The sequence below is a fragment of the Mustela putorius genome, unplaced genomic scaffold (assembly GCF_011764305.1).
Source record: "Mustela putorius furo isolate JIRA1106 unplaced genomic scaffold, ASM1176430v1.1 tig00000407_pilon_pilon_pilon, whole genome shotgun sequence".
Taxonomy (NCBI): Eukaryota; Metazoa; Chordata; class Mammalia; order Carnivora; family Mustelidae; genus Mustela; species Mustela putorius.
In genome coordinates, this window is record NW_025421373.1 from 1,737,047 (window position 1) to 1,755,926 (window position 18,880).

Here is an 18,880-nt window from a genome sequence, read left to right on the forward strand (position 1 = left end):
AAAGTATGGGTTTTTTTTTTTAAGATTTTTTATTTATTTATTTGACAGACAGAGATCACAAATAGGCAGAGAGGCAGGCAGAGAGAGAGAGGGGAGGAGCAGGCAGAGAGAGAGAGCAGGGAGCTCGATGCGGGGCTTGATCCCAGGACCCTGGGACCATGACCTGAGCCAAAGGGAGAGGCTTTAACCCACTGAGCCACCAAAGTTTGTTTTTAAGTCAAAATATTAAAAACATAATCAACAAAGCAAAGTCAGCTACTTTCAAGAATATAGAAATAGCATATCTTCTTTTTCCGTGAAGGAAAAATAGAAAAGGAGTCTTTGTCATGGTCCGCATTTAAACCATATAGAAGTCCTCTTGAATTCATCTTCAAAACATATATCAAATAAATTATTTTCTCCATTTCTTTTTTTTTTAATAAATATTTTATTTACTTATTTGACAGAGATCACAAGTAGGCAGATAGGCAGAGACCGAGAGGGGGAAGCAGGCTCCCGCTGAGCAGAGAGCCCAATGCAGGGCTCAATCCCAGGACCCTGGGATCATGACCTGAGCTGAAGGCAGAAGCTTTAACCACTGAGTCACCCAGGTGCCCCGTATTTTCTCCATTTCTAATATTTACTCCATGCCAAAATCTTCACTGACCTCCTATGACATTTTATGGAGTTTATCATTGCCATGATGGGTTTCTAACTATCCTCCTGGGTAACACTTTTTCCCTACAGCACTTAACTATTAAGAAAAATCAAACTACCCCAAAACCTAATGGATTAAAGCATGAATATTTTTCTGATTGTTCATGAATCTGCAAAACGCCTACATGCTTCTGCTTCTGATGATCTTGACGGCGTTTGGCAAGGAAGTTCTGAACTTGGCTTAGGCACACTCACATGTCTGGCAGTCAGCTGTCTGTTGGCTGATATAAGATAACCTCAGCCTAGACTACTGACTCCATTTCATGCATCTCTTTATCCAGCATACCAGCCTGAGCATCTTTTCATGATGATCAAAAAGGTCCAAATGAGACAACAGAAGTGTGCCATACCTCATGAGGCGTAGGCTCAGATCTGGAGCAGTATTACTCCTGCCATATTCTATTGGCCAAAAGTTGCAAGACCAAGGCAGATTAATGGGAAGGAGAAATAGAAATGATGAGAGCTGTTGCAAAGACACATTGCAAGGACTGTAGACAGGCTACAAGGGTTTGGGGAGGAGGGGTGGGAAGAATGGAGAATTGTAGTCACATTTGCAGCCAATTTATCAAGACCTCTAAAATCTGTTTTAAAACAGCATCCAGGAAAAACAAAAACAAAAACAAAACAGCATCCAGGAGCACCTGAGTAGCTCAGTCAGTTAAGCATCCAACTCTTGATTTTGGATAAAAGCGGGATTCTCAGAGTCCTGAGATCAACCCAGGTGTGGGTCTTTGACTGTGTGTAGATCCTGCTTAAAATTTTCTCTCTCCTTCTCCCTCTGCTCCGCCCACCTCTCTCTCTCAAAAATAAATAAATAAATAAATTTTAAAACTATGTGTATGCATGGATAAAATAGTAATGAACTATATAAAAGCTTATATGTATTTCATGTATTTTTGTGATAGTCTTGCTGTTATAATTTTTCTGTAAATTTTATTTTTTCCAAACAAAATTCTTATATTACATACTATAGTAACAAATCTAGGCAAAACCTCTACCACTGTAAATTTGGTGTCTTTCCCCCAATCTTTCCTGTATAATGTTAAAATTTTGTGTCCTACATGTCTTTTGCAGACTATTCACACATATTAGTACCTAATTAAATAGCTATTTTTTGAGCAAGACTTACTCTTTGGATTTTTTTCTGGTGAAGTGTAACAACGAAGACTAGGATGGGTAACTGAGTTGTTTCCTTTTTTCAATTGCCATTGGAGGGATAATTTACAGTGCGATACTATGAGATACAAGAACTTAGTGTACAGGTGCCTCCTTCCACCCATCCAATGTTAGTAAATGCTCCTGTCTCATCTTGTTGGAATACACTGAGTTGCTTTTTCCTTTGCTACTACGAAAAAACACTTCATTTGGCATTTTCCTGGATTTTCTTGCTCTTCTTCATGATAGTTTTGTATCCCAGTGGGGGATGTATTTCTACAGTAATATCACAGTATTCTAGGTCTGGCGAGAATGAAACTATAGCCTTAAGCTACTTGTAGATCCGGTTAGATCTCATTGAGGTAATGGAGTATAAAGTGATGTAAATACGTTCTGCAAAAGTTTAATAAGCTCTAAGTCTTGTACTGATTTTCTTTAATAATAGAATGCCAATATCCTATGTAAGGACAAATGTAAATGTTGGAGTACTTGAGGAGGTGCTCATTACCATTTTTGAGTCTTCTTGTTAATTTCATATTGAAAAAGTATGTACTTTTTGGCCCCATAAAGATATTAGCAATATAATTCTATAAGATATGTCCCATGAATCAAAATAATCTGTAAATGCTTGATTTTTTAAAAAAATATTCTTGGTAAAGTAGACAGTAGCTATAGAGCTCTCAGACTTAGAAGTTTTATTTTATATTTATCATCAGGCTCTTATTTGAACCTGAATCTAGACTTTGACTTGTTTTTGTTTCCCCAACCACTTACTTCAATATAGTTGACTTCTATAACATAGTTATCTGTCACTGGCTATCCTTTTTCTTCTCCTCCAAGCTTATGTTTGTCCGAGAATTGCTTAACCTGTATTATATTATCATTAGTTCTTTTCATAAGGTTTCTACTGTTTACCAACTATACCCAAAAAATACCTTAGCAGAAGGAGCAGTTGGAAAACACAGCTGGGAAACGGGAAGTCATGTATCCCTGGCCAAGTTTTTTCTATAGGTGATTAGAGCTAACAGCATGACATAAATGTCCTCTCTATAAGACAATCAAACAGAAACTTTTTTTTTTTTTTTTTGGATCCTCAACTGAGGGAACTAGAGCAGAAAAGATTAAGTGGCTAGTTTTCATGCCAAATCAAGATGATCTATAGCTGAGTCAATAATAGAATTGCTGGTATGTAGCATATGTGCCCAAGGCATCCTCTGACCCATAAGAAAAGTTTCAGTTCAGACTATGACTCTTGCAATAAGGCTAAGCATATGGTTTGTTGAAATTATACAATTGAACTCTTTAGAATAGGAAATGACCTTATAAATCAGCCACTCTAATATGTCTCAGTTGCATAGATTTAATATATTTACCCTAGGTACTTAATCATTGAACATTGACTACATAGAGTTTAGATCAAATAAGCAAGCAACTATCTGAGTCTTAATGTAGTGTTTGTTTTAATTCTAATGTTTAGGTGTCTAAAATGTATAGTTAATATTAAAATGTAAATATAGATAATTTTCTTGATAATCTTGCAGCCTTAGTAAGAAATCTTTTGTCTTAAAGAAAAAGATATAATTAAGGTATAATAAAAGGTATAATATAATTAATATGTGAGCTACTCACATAGAAAAAAAAGAAAAAGGTATATGTTTTAATCATTTTGCTTTATTCTTATAATTTTGTGCTTTGTACTCTGGATATAATTGATACATGCTTGTATTAAATTCAGTTAACTATTTCTAACTATAAATCAGTGGTTTTAGTTTTAGTTTTTCAATGGTAACTATTTCTAATTGTTGAAATGCACAATTACAATAATAAAAGATTGAAAAGCTAACCAATCTCTGGGAAAGGGAATATATGTTCTTCAATTTTAACTGTAATTTCAAGATACAATGTAATATTTAATCCTTAAATCAGTAGCTATTGTGAACTCACTATATTCAAAATACTATTTGGTTCTATGACAGTGTGAAATTTTCCAAAGATTATTAGAAGGTAAGCAATATGGAAAGGTGTTTTGTAAGGCCCCTTCAAAGGTCAATAACACTTTTAAAAAGCTAATCCTTTTCAACTATTTGAACATGAGCTAATAATTTTTTAATATTACCAAACATACCTAGGATCACAAGTAAGTCAGAATAGTGAGTGTTCTGGATCCATAGTTTCGTTTCAAAATGGTATTTTCTTTAGAGTGAGTTGGAGAATTTGGACTGATGTAATCATATTCCATTCTTTTATTGGCTGGAAAGTGACTGGAGGACTCCAAATACAGAGTCATGGTAGGTGGCCACGTTACTCATAGAATTGGTCTAGGTTGAGATTATGAATGTGGCCAGTGCTCTTCAGTACCTGGTGCACCTCTCCTTATAGGAAGCACAGGAGGTAATTTCCCAGGCCTCTTGCACTTAGGTAGAGCCTAGTTCTTCCTACAGAACTTTAAGCAGAAATGACATGCTTGACTCCTGGGCTGAATAATACTTCACTTTCTGTTTCCATACTAATACGAGTTGGAAGCCACATTTTGAAATTATGGTGCTGTACAATGGGCATGGACTAGATCCATGAGTCTATAAAGAATCCCCAGATGGCAAGAGACATTTCCAAATCGACAAATAATCCTTTTCTATGCTATATTAATAGGATTTCTTGATTTCATTGTCACTCCAGGATAATACCTTATCTTGAAAAATATAGGTATTTAAACATACTAGATGATACTTAAGTAAGAGGGAATAGGGTATGAACTAGGGAAAATACTTGAAAGCTGGGAAGTAAGACCTTGGTCTTATGAAGACACACAAAATCAAAAGGCAGATAGATCTAAAGTCTTAAAAAATGGTCAAGGTGTGATGTTTGAACATGACCGATGTTTGGTTTTGCAGAAGTGATCAGAAAGGAAAATAAGAAGTCTTATTATATGACAAAACAATGTTGCTTATTCCATATTCTGTGGATTTGACTGGTAAATATGTTTAAATGTGCTATTGTCCATACTAGTTTTGCTCTCTAGAGTAATAAGAATCTTTAGTTTTTTTTTTTTTGTTTGTTTGTTTTAGTTTTTTTTTTTTTTGAATCATTCACTATAGGTATGTTTACTTATTTGTTTAAAAATGTATACATTTCTATATTTCATTATCTTAAAATGAGAATATAAATAATTCCCCAATCAGAGAGTTGTTTTAATACCAAGCAAATTACAACCTGTATTCCTGGTTGGATGTTTCTAGTGGCAGACTTTGGGATAAAATTTAGCTAGTGTGATGTTTTAAGTACTCTTAGGATCAACACCTGTGGAAGGAAGTAAAACTGCACCAAAGGGGGAGAAAGTAAAACTGCACCAAAGGGAGAAGTTCAGCTGCTATTCAGGCCTGGTAACAACCTCAACTGATCATTTGGGGAAACTTTGGAACAAGAATAGACTTTCAAAGTTTTCTCTAGTTGAGCTGAAATGTCCAGGCCTTTATACTCCATAACAATCTGTCATTGACTGTGGCTTGTCAGAGAAGGGAAAATGGCAGCTGGGGCCACACTTTCTTCATTGATCACAAAACATAAAGTACTTGAAACAGACCAAAGCATATCATAAATGTTTTTTTTTTAATTTTTTATAGTGGGAGAGCAAAATTTATATTTCCTATAGCAATACATTAATTACATTTGAGAACATACATTAAAACTAAACAAGAATGCTATAAGGATAAACTAGTTACACTTTTTTCAAATATTGTCTCTTAGTGGTTCAAAAACCGATTCTCATTATAAATTAGAAGACTATAGTAGAGAAGGAAGAGATCATAGTTGCTTTCTTTTATCTCTGAGATTCCACACTGTCCTGAACTCAGTAGTTCCTTTTAGAGCCCCTCTTGTGTTGCAGCAAGGAAAAATATATTTTAGAAGAAAAGAGGGGGAAATAAATGTACAGCTTATTTACTTTAAATGTGGCTTCAAGAAAACTAAAGCTGTTTCTGTCGCCTGGGTGTTGGGGTTAATGTAGAGCATGAAATCATCCATAATATCTGACTTGCTAAAACGTAACACAGAGGCTGCTGGGGGCAGGGAAACTTTCGCAGAAGGGCGCAGGCCTTTGGAAGGCTGAGACCAGTGTGACCACTCTGCCATAGGAATGCTGCCAGGACTGGCCTTTCCCGAAGCTTCCCTTCTTCTTTTTTTTTTTTTTTTCCAAAGATTTTATTTATTTATTTGACAGAGAGAGAGAGAGAGAGAGAGAGCACAAGCAGAGGGAGAGAGAAAAGCAGACTCTCCCCTGAGCAGGGAGCCCTGTGTAGGACTCGATCCCAGCACTGATCACAACCTCAGCTGAAGTCAGACACTTAACCAACTGAGTCACCCAGGTGTCTTAGCCTAAAGGGCCATCACCAGTGATCTAAGAGGTGTATGCATTTTCCCCTAGGCTATGTTTAGAGAACTCTTAGAACATGCGGATTAGCGTATAGTATCTTTCCTGTAAATAGCTCCTCCCAGTTCCAGTGAGACCCCCTTGTCACACATCACGTGCTTAAGAAACAGTGATAAAGTTTCATGATTATCCTGGAAGGCCAATAAAAGTGGGAGCAATGAAGAAAAAAGGGTCTTCATATCTGAGGGTTCACCGCCTTGTCTTCTCTGCTCTTTCACAGCAAAGTCTGGAGTAATCTTTCATCTGTCGGTACAGAGGTTATTGGCCATTCTTAGCACCTGGGAAACCCTTTGCTGGCCTTGGTTATTTCAAACCCTTGGGCCTACCCAATGGCCAATATTCACAGCAGGATATGTCTTATCTAGATGGCCATTCCTCTCAGCAGTACAATTTTACCCCTGTGTTCTAGCAGTTTATTCCTCAGAAACCTTTTCCGGGCAGTGATCTTGAACCTCTAGACAAGCCATTGTGGTAAATTACCTTTAAAGTTTAAAACAGCAATGTATCTCCAAAGATTTACTTGGGCATTGAGAAAACTCTAGCATCCTTATGCTGAAAACCATGGAAGGACAGGTCTAAATCTCTCTCTCTTTCTCTCCCTCTCTCTTATGCTCTGTCAGCTCCAGACCACCACTTACTTTTGGAACTTGTCAGTTGAAAATTTCAGAGATGATATCCTCCAAAGTCAGCGGTCACTTGATGCCCTCTTCACTGGGCTTGTAGTTGTGGAGAGGAAACTCCACCTTCCTCACAGTGCCAGTCTATGACAAGGATCTTCAAAACTCAACTATCTTTTTTATTGACTTCTCACCTACTTTATAACAGGTTTAATAATGATTTAAGGATGGTAAAATCACTTTGGAGATACCAATCAACTAAACAGTTTATCAATTTAGTTACTCATAATAAAGCTGGGGATAAAAGACACATGCTTTTTCCAACTGTGTGTTCTCAGCTGAAACACCAAACCCAGAAGAATCCCATTTAACATTCTGTAATTGTTTTGTTTTGTTTCGTTTCTTAGACTACCTTTGAAAAACTGATAGCTTAAAATATTTGGCTTCTCATTGCAATACAGAAAATACATAATGGTTGGGACAACCTGACATCCTTAATTCTTGGGTAAGTCAAATGAACTATATTACTGAGCACCTAATTACATTTAAAAAAATATAGACTTTGATGTAGCAATTCAATTTTTGTGAATTTAATCCTATAGAAATAACTCAAATGTGTCTACATGAAATTTCAAAACAGTATTATTTTTTCCTCATAAGCAAGGTAGATAACTTAATTCTTTCTCAGAATGGGAACTTTATTTATTTTAATATATTTTAAATGGAATATTATTTTGTATACAAAATAAATTGGATATCTATGATATTCAGAAATTGTTAGTGGTGAGACAAGATTAGCAAGTACAAAATATAATAGATTATGTCATTTGTTTATAAGTATATACTTGCATATGTATAGTACATTATACATTATATATATATATTTGCATGTAAATGAAAATTTTCTGAAAAAAATCTGTAAGAAATTGTTAAATAGTAGATAAACCTTAGCAGATAATCTGTATTTGCAATCAGAGAGGAAGATAATTTTCATGTCATATGTATATCAGAAGTAATTTAATACAAATTAGTTAAAAGACATACCGTAGTGAATTATTAATCTGCTCAATACTTTATAAAGTTATTAATGTCAAAATGGGTAATAAATATGATTTTAAAACTAAAATGCAGACTAAATAAACATAAAAAACTCTGAAAGATATAATCAAGAAGTATTAAGGACTGAGATTGATAGCAAAGAACTTAGACTGATTTTAAAGCATAATTGGATAAAATTTATGGTAAAACATAAACCATAAAATTTAAACAAATTAAGACTACATTAACTTTGAGTGAAACAATTAGATAATTATAGAAACAGGTAATTGAAGAAAATTACCTGCTTTTCCTGGCATTCAAAGAAGAAACAAATTTTGATTCCCTAATCTTGATACTCAAATGCAAGAATAAAAAATCCTTTGTGGAGCACGGGGGTGGCTCAGTCAGTTAAGCATCCCAGGATCTTGGAGTCTGAGATCGACCCCCATGTCGGGCTCCCTGCTGGGCATGGAGCCTGTTTAAGATTCTTTCTCTCCCTCTCCTTCTGCCCCTCCCCACCCCCACTTCTCTTGCTCTCTCTGAAAAACAAACAAACAACAAACAAACAAAAAAAACTTTTGTGGAAAATTTGTCAGAAAAACAGGCAAATTCTTAATGGACAGATGGTTTAAATAGACATTTTGTTTTCTAAAGAAGACATACAAATGGCCAGAATGTACATGAACAAGTGTTCAAATCACTAATCATCAGGGAAATGCAAGTCAAAACCACAATGAGATATCACTTCACACCTGCTGGAATGGCTGTCATCAAAAAACAAAAGAGAATGATGTAGAGAAAAGAAAGCCCTTGTACACTGTTAGTGGGAATGTAAATTAATAAACCACTATGGAACACATTATAGAGGTTCCTCAAGAAATTAAATTAAAACCAATCCTACTTTGGTATATATCCAAAGGAAACAAAATACTTAATTCAAAGAGATACCTACACTATTGTGTGCACTGTAGCATTATTCACAATAGCCAAGCTATGGAAACAGTGTAAGGGTCCATCAGTGGAGGATTGGTTGAAGAAAATGTGGTAGAAGTATACAACGAAATATCATTCAACCATGGGAAAAACCATTCCCAAATTTCCAAATCCAGCCATTGTGACAACATGAATGCAACCTGAGGGCATTATGCTAAGCAATGTAAGACAAATACTTTATGATATCCACTATCCACTATATATGTTTAATCTTTAAAAAACTGAACAATGCTAACACTATGATGGTAATCATAGTGTATATAAGTGGATCAAATTAATGTATTGTATAAATTAAACTTACATAATGCTGGGCGCCTGGGTGGCTCAGTTGGTTAAGCGACTGTCTTCTGCTCAAGTCATGATCCTGGAGTCCTGGAATCAAGTCCTGCATCAGGCTCCTTGCTCATCAGGAGTCTGCTTCCCCTTCTGACCCTCCCCCTTCTTATGCTCTCTCTCTCTCATTCTCTCTCTCTCAAATAAATAAATAAAATATTTAAATAAATTTTAAAACGTACACAATGCTATATTTCAATTACATCTCAAAACAATGGAATAGAACAAAGGAAGAGATTTGTTTTCTTTTTCTTTATCTATCCTTTCCTTTCTTGTCTTTGTCTACATTTTAAAGGATAGTAAACCGTATTTTTTACTGAGGCTATAGCAGTGCAGTAAGGCAGTAGACCCAAATACAAAATGAAGATTTGGAAAATAGATTATTCATGAGGGTGCATTTTGAATTGAAATTATAATTTAATTGTTTCCTTGAGGCAATAAAAGTACCATGAGATGTCAATGAGTTTTCCTTGATCTCTTTAAGAATAGACCATGTGAACAAATATTCAATATAACCAAGTACACTACCAAGATTAAGAATATTTTTTATTGGGGCACCTGGGTGGCTCAGTGGATTAAGCCTCTGCCTTCGGCTCAGGTCATGATTTCAGGGTCCTTGCATGGATCCCCGCATTGGGCTCTCTGCTCAGCAGGAAGCCTGCTTCCCCCTCTTTCTGTGCCTGCCTCTCTGACTACTTGTGATCTCTCTCTCTTTCTATCAAATAAATAAATAAAATCTTTAAAAATAATAATTTTAAGATATATAAAATAAAAATGAAAAGAAAGAACAAAATATTCAAGTCTGTTAAACCTAAAATAGAATTTCATAGAAAAATAACTGGATATAACTTACACCATTATTTATTTATAATTACAAATTAAATTACCATGTATGCCACATGAAATTTTATCTTATATTAAATATGTCTAAACATGACTTTCCTATTTCCCATGTGTATCTAGGTGTGACCTAGATAAATAGTTATACCATGATTATTTTTGGAAAAATCAATAATTTAAGATACCAGTTTTTTTGAAACCACCTATAGATTTAAAATAAACAAAATTTATTTTTTCTTTTTTTTCCAAACAAAATTTAAAACATATACACAATGGAATACTATGCAGCCATCAAAAGAAATGAAATCTTGCCATTTGCGACAACATGGATGGAACTAGAGCGTATCATGCTTAGCGAAATAAGTCAAGCAGAGAAAGACAACTATCATATGATCTCCCTGATATGAGGAAGTGGTGATGCAACATGGAGGCTTAAGTGGGTAGAAGAAGAATAAATGAAACAAGATGGGATTGGGAGGGAGACAAACCATAAGTGACTCTTAATCTCACAAAACAAACTGAGGGTTGCCGGGGGGAGGGGGTTTGGGAGAAGGGGGTGGGATTATGGACATTGGGGAGGGTATGTGCTTTGGTGAGTGCTGTGAAGTGTGTAAACCTGGTGATTCACAGACCTGTACCCCTGGGGATAAAAATATATGTTTATAAAAAATAAAAAAATTAAAAAAAAAAAAAAAATCCAAATACCAGGTATGTTGTAGAAATTGAAAATGTGACTCTAAAAACCATTTAAATGCAAAGTCACTAGAGTTACCAATACTGTTTTGAGAAGGAAGTAGGAGGAATTACTCTTCCTTCCTTGAGGGGTTACTAAAGGACTGCTGTACTCAAGATAGTGTCTGTCATTGACTTAGATACATCACCCAGCAGATCAGGTGAGTCCAGAAACAGACCAACTTGCTTATTTTCAACAAAGCTGCAAAGGCAATTCAGTGGAAAGAGTATACATACAATCTTAAGATATGACACTGGAACAACATGGAATTTTGCTCCATATGTTGCATTATATGTAAAAATTAGCTGACAGTGGATCATGGTCCTAAACAACTATATACTTCTAAAAGTATATAATTGCAACTTCTAAAAGTAAATCTAAAAAATAAAATAAATAAAAGTAAACCTAAAAAATATATATTTGTAATCCTAGATTGGCAAAAGATTTTTTTTAGTTACAGTAACAGAAGCCCATCCCATAAAAGTAAATAGAACTTACACATTGGACTTCGTCAAAATTGAGTGTCTACTTTTTGAAAAAGACTGCTAAGAGAATGAAGTAACAATATAAAACTGGGAAAGATATTTGCAGTTCCTATATTTGATAATGCAGTTATACTCCGAATACATAAAGAGCTCTCGGTACTTACTAATAAGGGCAGATTTACGTAGATGATGTGGCAAAAAAGAGGTACAGATGACAAATAAGCATATGAAAAGATACTCAATATCACTGAACATGATAATTAACACCACAATGAGATGCCATCACTATTAGACGAAGTTCCTAGAAGCAAAGACACCACCTATAGTCTCTTTGCACTGTTTCAACTCCTCACAGAAAAGTGGCTTCAGGAAATTAGACTTCTTAAATTGGAGCTCAGCACTCTAAGTGAGCATGTTCCAGTAAAACATAGAAAGGTTAAAGATCATCTTTAATTTGGAAGTCACAGGGTCATCACCGCCAGTCTCCCAGTCAAAGCAGTTAGTTCCAAGCCTAAACAGATCCAGGGGGAGCTTTTAGATTCACCTATGGATGAAAGCCTAGCCAGGGAACACTGTAGAAGAGCCCATGGGGCCAGAGACACACTGTATCAGTCTTTGCAAAATATACTGTCTACCTCAATGGGAAGCACGTATTTATAGAGTATCTAAGAATTTCCCCACAAATTAGTTCCCGTAAAGGAAAACAACAACAACAAAATGCCTTTAACCAACAAGATTAAGAGAGATGCTTACCAATAAGGACTAATTAAAATGCCAACCTCACCTATATATCTACATCACAGTTCACCTGGAAAAGATTGTTCCTCCTAATTATGTAAATAAGGGAATTCAGAGAGGCATTATCCCAGGATTGTGATGTTACTAGGGAATTAAATCTTCTGTTCTCTAATATTTATCTGGTATGCAAAGCTTGTCCTTGTAGAAGATGTGTATCATTTTAAAGAGGCTTACTTAAAATGCCCAAAGCGGATTCCCTACAAATTCCCGTTCTCTCATTCCCTAGTATCACACTATTTTCTCTTTATGGTGCATATATATAAGGTATAAAGCAATACATTACCGCCTCTTTCCTTAAACTCATAATGTTATCTCTTTATTTGAGACAAGCATCCAGTCATTTTCTTCCCTCTTGTCACAAGTGCATATTGTTACTTTCATTCTTTAGATAATTGCCTCTTTCCTTTTTATTACCCTGTTTTTGGCTGACTTCCACATCATAGCCACAGTAAGATAACATGAACAACTCCTAAGTAAGATGAGTCTTAGGGCTGCTGACCAGAAAATTCTACACCTTGACAGGAGTTATAGATGGAGCAATGCGTTTAGGATCTCTCTCAGGAAAGCAAAAAGTAGCAAATGTGCCTGCTTCCTTGGTACATGTTGTAGACCCTAAGTTAAACTTGTCTTTATGTCAGGACTCAGGCAGCCAATCCTGCTCTATCTCTGTATGCTCATCAAAGGATTAATTCCTTCATAGGAGTATAGAATTTTAAGAGCTTGGTTTCTAGTCAATCTGGCATTAAATGTTTTGTTTTTGTAACTTTGCCTTTCATCTAAATAGGGTGACCAAAACTATTTAAATTTAAAGATTCTACTTATAAATTCAGATCAAAACAGAAGACAAATGTCTTATCAAAAATTGAAGATAATATATTACACAAAAATAAAAATTATATGTGGCTAAAATACAAAACTAGTTATTTTATACTTCAGGAGTGGTAGTAAAAAGAGGTAAAGAAATAAGAAATATGACACATCTTTCAGTAAATCTGAGGAAAATTAAAAAAAAATAATCTGTATTGTCTAGGATTTTTGCAAATTTATCCGTCATTATTATAGAACATTTTGGTGATAGATGAAACATATTCTCTGAGAAAAAAGTAGACTGGTCTAATCAATGAGTCTACATCTTTCATAAGGCATTTCCACATCACTGCACATCATTCATGGCTGAAGAATATCAGAGGACTCTTGGAACTCTCATGCTCATCTCTAGCATTTTTATTATTTCTCTCATACTACTGTTCCCTAAAGTTACACCCTAAATGTCACTGATCTTCCATGTCCCCGGGGAGCAAGGAAAATGTCGGGTTGGATCTGGTAACCTTGTTGTTATTAGAAAACATGGATGCCATAAAAAATATAGATAGTTTAAGTGACTCCACTATCCAATTTTTGGAAATAGCAGTAGTTGTAACAATGATATAAACAGTAAGAACAATAATAATATTACTGCACCTCATTAGTTTTGTGAAAGATTGATTCCCTACTGATGTTCAAACAAGAAAAGTCAATGTAAAATGTATAAAAAGCAAAGTGTATGATTGAAGAAAATAACTAGAATAAGATGTGTTTATATATATTTAATTTTTAAATAGAGGGGACAACGCATATGTTTGCTTTCTCTTTTTAACAGAGTTTTGATTTGCAAAATATGAACATGTCTATCACATATATAACAGGACCAACTTCATGGGCCTGTGAATTGTGCAGATGCACAGAACCCAGTATTTATGGTGCCCTTAATGCCCCGATATCACCATCTTGAAATTCTTAATAATTTTATTTTTAAACTGTTTTACAGGCAAAGTCTGACGTGACCACTGGGCTTGCATGTGAGCAGAGGAGATACAAACAATATGCATTTCCCAGTTTGTGGATGCCTCCTTTGTATATCCAGTAAGCAACAGATTCTGATGAATCTGAAATGCAGGGTAGTTCAGTGAGAGTCTGGAGAATTTGAGGTAAGCTTGTTATGTTATGGTAGTTCACCTTGTGTTCACTTTGAATTTTGCTGAACCAGCAGCTTCGGAGGCAATAAGGATTCTGTGCTCATTTCATCAAGAGCTATGACAGAACAAGCCAGGTCACTGATCATCCTAAGAGGCTGTGCTTTCCAAATGAACTTTTCAGTACTAACCAACTACTTATGACATAGAAATAAAAGGGGAAATGGAATAACCCATATTTTTGTTTCATTTTCCTTTTGATGCATTCATACTCACCAGTAAGCCAAAGATAGAGAGTTTCCCTTCGTATGTACTACGCATAAGTAAAACAGCAATAGTTGAGTTAGGTTTCTGCAGTGCTTGCAGTGCTTTCTTTTTTTTTTTTTTTTTCCCCCCTGTTAAGAATGAAATGCAAAGGGCACCTGGGTGGCTCAGTGGGTTAAAGCCTGTGCCTTAGGCTCAGGTCATGATCCCAGGGTCCTGGGATCGAGCCCCACATCAAGTTCTCTGCTCAGGGGGGAGCCTGCTTCCCTTCCTCTCTCTGCCTGCCTCTCTGCCTACTTGTGATCTCTGTCAAATAAATAAGTAAAATCTTAAAGAAAAAAAAAAAGAATGAAATGCATTGGGGAGCATGGATGGCTCAGTAAGTGTCTGCCTTCAGCTCAGGTCATGATCCCTGTGTTCTGGGGTCCAGCACCACAGGCTTCCTGCTCAGCTTGGAGTCTGCTTCCCTCTCTTTATGTCATTCCTTCTGCCCCTCCCCCACTGCTCGGTCTCCCTCTCAAATAAACACAATATTTAAAAAATTAAAAACAATGAAATGCGCATACATATAAGAGCCACAAAATATGAAGTGTGCAATTTTGATGGTTGTGCATAAGAGTTAAGGGTTCGTGTCTCTGCATTTAAAACTGGTATTACACAGTATGATGATAAATGTCATTCTAATAATTTAAATTATTAATTTTTCATCATGTAGAACATCAAAAATCAAAGAAAGAACATAATGCTAAGTATATTGACAAAGATACAGAAAAAAAAAAGAAAAGCTGTATCATTTCGAACATTTTAAAAGCATGCTTTTCCTGCTTTCCTTTTCTTTTCCTTCCTTTTTGAACAAGGGGTTGAATGTTTTCATTTTGCACTCGGTCTCATCAATTATGCAGGTGATACTAAATGTAGTAAAATGTAATGACTAAAATATATTGTGACCAAGTGCTTTTCATTCAAGCAATACAGGATTTAATATTCAATAATTAATTGTAATTCACAACATAAAGGAACTTTTAAAAAATTTCTAGTATCTCAATAATGCAGAAAAATCGTGTTAAAGGTGAAACTCAGTTATTAATATATTAGAAAGAGAAGAGAGCTTCCTTAACATGATTAAGTACATTTATGAGAAAAAAGTACCAAAGCTAAGATTATATTTAATACTAAAAAGTGAATGAATTCTTTTGCACTTAGGAACAAAACAAGGATATGTCCTCTCATTGCTTTTATCCAATGTTGTATTGGAGAGCCCAGCCAGTGAAATTAGATGAGAAACATGACTACAGGATATAAAAATGAGAAACGAAGATGGAAAGAAAAGCTTTTTTTCATAAGTTTTTATAAATATTATATTAATTTTGTAGCCCACAGTATTACTAATCTCACTTCTTATTTCTAATAGAATTTTTATAAAATCTTCAGAATTTTCTACATAGCTGACCACTGATTAGAGGTGATATTTTGTCATAGAGTAACTTTCCAAATGCATTTAAGTCATTTTCTGGACTTCCTATTTTATTTCATTGTTCATCAATTTAGTCTTGTAGTAATACATGTTTTTAAAATCTGAGGCTTTAAAATATATTTTAATATTAGGCCAAACTGGTCACACTTCAGTATGCTTCTTTTTAAAAGGTTTTCATTGATATGCTTATTTTTTCTAAGAATTTTATGATCAATAAGTCAATCTTCTTTCAGATTGCTTTATAGTTTTATATTATCTTAATAAAAACAACAGCTTTATTTCATTTATGTCACATTGATTCATTGAATTTTTTCATGGGAATATGGCTACTAGCCCCAAGTAGTTCAAACTAAGAGTTTAACTATCTTGAATGTTCTTAGGAAAATCTAAAATGTAATATGTAAAAGATAAATATTGTCATTATTCTAAATAAGTTTATATTTTTAATATACATTTTTCTAAAGTAAAATAAATGTTAAAGTAGTGGCATTTTTTATGCTCAGCAATACATGATACACAGATTTGAGGAAGGGCGGTCCTTCCTCAAGGGAAGAACATATATGTGTTGTACAACACATATATGGACTATGTTATATATGAGATATATATATATGTATATAGAATGCATCCCAAAAAATCAGCATTTAGAAGAAATGGAAGGTCTTTTCCTATAGATATAAATTATTCAACAGCAAACAAATTATACTTTTGGTGTAATTGTCAGCGATTTACAGAATATCCTAAATTTGAATATCATTTCTGAGTTAGAAATCTTAAGGACAAAAGAGTACCTATGAATAATGAGAAACAAACCTGCATACATGAATTATGGCTTAAACCTTGTCATGTTAATAAAGGGTGACAGGAGCATATTATGCTGCTAGATGAAGTTTCAGCCTTTATTACATGATTTGATTTCATTGAGATCCATGGAGATAAACTGAAATGTTTAGTGACAGTCCATTTTTTTAAATCATCTCCTCCTCAGAAACAGATAAAAAAAAATGTAGACATATAGTTTATTATACTTGGCACTCTAATAAAAATTCTGAATATTTGCACAATTGAATCAGTCCTCAGTTCCTTATCTATCAAAATTAGCAATTCATATACCTAGATAAACAAAACTTCCAACAAATACATAAATATCCTTTTAGTTATAAAGGATATGAGCATGACATTGAAAAGTAAGTAGAACAAATATTTTAATATGTCCTGCCTCCAGCACAATGGAGTTAATATTCTGTCAATATGTCCATTTTATCATACTTATAATTCAGCTGTAAAAAATCATTCAAGCAAAAGCACATTAGTCATATTATTTCCCTCCTTTAACTGGCAACCTTTTATGTTATTTCAACTATTTACAATTCAGTGTATATTTAATTCACGTTCATACCTAGAAATATCCTCTGTGTCTCCAGAAAAAAACACTATGGTTGACAGTATTCAAAAACTCTGCTTTCAGAGAAATATTTTATTTTCAATACTAATTTTTTTTAATTTAGCATATCAGGGCAAAGACCGCCCTTCCTCAAATCTGTGTATCATGTATTGCTGAGCATAATAATGAGTTACAGACTATGCATTGTAAATAGAATAAACTGGCTTCAAAAGCAGATATTCTGCTTCCATATCCTCATAAAATTCAACACCTGCTTCACTCCTTTCTACCCTAACGTGTACATCACAGACTATCAACAGTGTGATGTTTCTCTTCTAATACTTCATTGATTTTTAAATTCTTCATGATGTTACTGGTTTCCTTGGGAAAATATTCCATTTTGACTCCGGTGACATATGGTAAATTATGATGTTGATCAAAATCAGTTTTTCATGACTAGATTTTGGTAATATTAACCAGGGTGTCAGGAAAAAGAGAGGCATAGTCTTTCTTAATGGAATTGAGGAGCTGGTGATGTGAGCACATACCAGGGTGATCTCCCACATCCCTGGAGCATCAGATGCCATGCATGTATTAGTAGCGAGGTCAACCCCTTTACTGATTTTCCGACTTTGCTACAAGTCAAATAGAACATGTTAAAAAAAAAAAGGCACTATAATTTATTTCCAAGGTACAACCCCCATCCTTTCTTGTTTTTGTATATAGGGTCACTGTGTGGTTGGTGTTTTAAATAGAAAATTGCAAGCATCAACAGCTTCTTGCTTCATCACATCTCCTGTGTCCATTCTTTCATTTTTCTGAGGTTTTTGTCTAGAATTGAGAAGGAATTTTAAAAATATTTAATCGATTTATGTTTTAATGTTTTGTGGTGTTTATAGTATAAAAATAGCTCTAGCACAACTATAAACTTCAGCAACTTCAGACCTGGTAGAGAGCTAGTACAAACGAATCCTGACCATCCACCTTCTCCCTAAGTACTCAGGAGTATGATACGCATATCCCTGGTGGGCAGCCAGCAGCCATCAGAAGGGACTAAAAGATGTGAAACATTCATGAAATGCAAAAGAGCTCATCTCACAGGTTCTGAATCGACAATATCTTTGGCATCTTGAAACTCATCATTGGGGGTTGAAGACCAGGGAAGCATGGACCAATGCTTCTAAGATAACGTCTTTGTGGAACTAGTCATTCTGCTAATACTGAACTATATCCTCACCAACTATAGAAGAACTTCCATACCATAGCCCTTCATTTGTTATGGTGTATGGAAAATCAAAAACTAAGCTCTCTGCATCATTTTATTTTTCATCCATTTTGTGACTGAATACTGTAATTTGGTAAAAGAAATTAATTTGATGCCTAGAACACTTTTAGATATTTTTTGTCTTCTTCTTCAAAAATTATTTTTGATAAGCTGCAGTATAGTAAAAAGCATATTCAATTTTTCTTATGTAAATAAGATTTGGATACAAATTGTGACATATATAACACTTAAAATAATGTTTTATTTACTCTTAGTGTGTTCAATTATATTTCAAAAATGGTCACAACATTTCCAGTTTTCTATGTTCTTATTTAGAACTTTGACACTCTACTACCAAATGGGAGAAGATGTGTACCTTTCTATTGAACTATGGCAAGAGTGATTGAATGTGATGATTATTGAGGCTA

The 18,880-nt window shown here is 34.6% G+C and overlaps 1 pseudogene; it reads right to left on the bottom strand.

Moving 5' to 3' along the window:
- The window catches only part of LOC101675433, a 108,259-nt pseudogene extending 89,903 nt beyond the window's left edge, over window positions 1–18,356 (bottom strand).
- Window positions 18,357–18,880: the final 524 nt, after the last annotated feature.